The sequence below is a fragment of the Odontomachus brunneus genome, unplaced genomic scaffold (genome assembly GCF_010583005.1).
Source record: "Odontomachus brunneus isolate Ranch 3 - 2012 unplaced genomic scaffold, Obru_v1 Obru_scaffold_143, whole genome shotgun sequence".
Taxonomy (NCBI): domain Eukaryota; kingdom Metazoa; phylum Arthropoda; class Insecta; order Hymenoptera; family Formicidae; genus Odontomachus; species Odontomachus brunneus.
The window spans coordinates 121487-124385 of NW_022639593.1; the positions used below are offsets into that span (position 1 = coordinate 121487).

Sequence of the window (2899 nt, forward strand, 5' to 3'; positions counted from 1 at the left end):
TCTTGCTAATATTTATGATATGAAACTACCTTCACGACTTATTAAGGCCTTCACCTTTTCTTTCATCTAAGCATCGGTCCATCCGACCTACATTCATGGGGGAAGGAGTAGGTAATCTATGACCCAGTATGGCGTCTGCGGGACAGGGGAAAATGTTATTTACCCGTTTGTCCATTGTGTTATCTGTAATGTTTATTTTCACTTAAGGATTAAGTGCACAGTAACTTTGTCCAGCGATGAGACCACATCCGTCTTCTATGTCGAAGGCTGTACCGTTTCGTAAGTCTCCGTTTCTGTTCCTATTTTGATTCATTTAGACTTTACTTTTCGGAAGCCGCTGTGCAAGTTTTGACTGGTCTCTCCGTGTTCTGTCATGGAAGTCATTGTTCCACCTTCTTCGAACATTTTATTCGATAAATTTCCTTGATTGATCTGAATGATAATCTCTTGATTCTGCCTTAATTGGCTGGATTTAACTTAAGTTATACATTGACTGGTTTGCATATTCCCGAATCCTTTTTTTGTTAACCCAAGGGAAATCATCCATCATAGATACTCGCGCCCTCTGAGGGCGGGAGGAAGGCGGGTTATGCCGAACTCTTACCGGCTAAAACCTCTGGGGAGTGCTTTTTTCGGAGCGTAGTGTGGGGAACCGGGGGAATTGTTTCTCACAATATTTCCCCGGTTCCCCAATTTATATGTCTCCGGATCTTGATTTGATACGATTTGATAAATTGTATATAGATCTTGCCTTAACCACTTCACTGTCAAAGAAAATCAGCATCAATTGACACAACAATAGTAAGATCAAAATACTGTTTGATTTTTATAAAAGTCAGTACTAAAATACTTTTCAAGTCGCTGAGTACGAATTTAAGATCAAAATTTGAAAGTTTAAATTAATCTCAGATTCTAAATCAGCAAGCCTAAAAATCCCCAAGTACCGAGTTTCATCCAAATCAAGTCACTTTTCCATTTGGTCCGCCATATTGGGTCTGCCATCTTGGATTTGACAAGACTAACTTCAGATTTGAAAGCAGTGACTCGCGAATATCAGGATATAAAATAAACTAAGGTAACCCGCACCATATCGACAAACAATAACATCTAATAGGAAGACGAGAGAGAATGTATTGGAATGGGAGCTTGGATAGCTCATTATTAAGAGCAGTCGTCGGGCAAGTGAAAGGTCTCGGGTTCGAGTTCCATCGACTTCCGAATATACTTTTCTCTCCGATTCTTACACAGGTTTCATCAAAATCAAGTAACTTTTCGCACTTTGGACCGCCATATTGAATCCGCCATTTTAAATTTTCAAATTTAGAGTTCGAAATCAGCGACCCTAAAAACCTTTGAGTACCATAAAAGAAGGAGGACGTATTAGGTGGTGGCGTGGACGCCGTGCGTTCGGGACCTGCGTCTTTTTCGTTCCGGAGAGAAAAATATCGAGAGCGCGGTTTGCTAGGCTGGGACTCGAACCCGGGCCTTTCGCTTTCCAGGCGACTGCTCTAAACCACTGAGCTATCTGACACTCCACGCTCACGATACTCTCTTCTCCCTAGATAACGCTCAGAGATGTCATTTGGAAACGATATCTCTGGCGCGATCCTGAGCGCACGGCAACTACAGAAAGAAACAATGTTACTGTACCAGGTGGAATAGCTGTTAGTCTTTCAAAGTCAAAGGTTACTGAGTTTGATGAAGATCTTAGCTAACGGAAGAAAAATAAAATGATGTGCGTATTAGTGCATCAATGCCATTTTTGGTATACCCTTTATTTGACGCATGTTTGGTAAAGAGGACGAGAAGACGCATAAATAGTTAATCACCTTGTATCCTTCCTTATTCATAAATATCTCTAACTACATTTCTAATTAATTTCAATGTTTTTTTTTTTCAAGCGAACCCTCGTGGTTCTAGCGGATCTTTCATGACTCTTCGAGCGCATATTCATTGGTCATTGCGACCAAGTAGCTGACTCCTGTGATTTTAGCGGACCCTCGTGGTTTTTGCGAGTCTCTCATAGCTCTTCTAGCGCAAGCTCATCCGTAATAGTCATAAGAAGTTATAGAGGTTTCTTGTTATACAAACAAGAGAACCTCACAGGCTTGGCTCGCGCGCCAAATATATTGCATGTTCCAGATCTAGTACCGCAATGTTTGATTTCCTTAGCAACTTCTTCGATCGTCATCTTCTCAATGATCATGATTTGTTACTTCATGTTATTCATTGCTTTCTGGTGAAGTTGGGCTATACGTTTTGTACTAGACCTTCTTGTACGATTTTCCACATCCTTCCTGTCGACTAGCTCCAGATCACCTGCGCGACCTCCGCCGCCTCCCTTTGTCGGCGACTCTTGCATCCTGCGCGGCCTCTGCCACCTCCTTTCGTCGGCGACTCCTGCATCCTGCGCGGCCTCCGCTGCCTTCCTTCGTCGGCGACTCCAACATTCTGCGCGGCCTCCGTCGCCTCCTTTCGTCGGTGACTCCTGCGCAGCCTCTGCCGCTTTCCTTCGTCAGCCACTCCAGCATTCTACGCGACCTTCGCCGTCTCCTTTCGTCGGCGACTCCTGCATCCTATGCGACCTGCGCCCCCTCCTTTCGTCAGCTACTCCTGCATCCTGCGCGGACTCCGCCGTCTCCTTTCGTCGGCGACTCCTGCATCCTAAGCGACTTGCGCCTCCTTTTTTTGTCAGCTACTCCTGCATCCTGCGCGGCCTCCGCCGCTTCCTTTCGTCGACGACTTCTGCATCCTGCACGGTCTTTGTCGCTTCTCTTTGTTGGCGACAGTTAAAGTGTTGTTTGTTTTTTTCGTTAAAAGTTTAAATGTTTGCAAAGTGCTATTTCCTCAAAATTAAAATACAACGGAGTTAGCGGGGGGGGGGGGGGGGGGGGGGGGG

General features: G+C 44.8%; 1 non-coding gene across 1 annotated transcript; it reads right to left on the reverse strand.

The window, feature by feature from the left end:
• Positions 1 to 1458: 1458 nt before the first annotated feature.
• Trnas-gga lies at positions 1459 to 1531 on the reverse strand. The gene has a single exon. It is a non-coding gene; the product is annotated as a tRNA-Ser (tRNA).
• Between the last annotated feature and the right edge of the window lie 1368 nt (positions 1532 to 2899).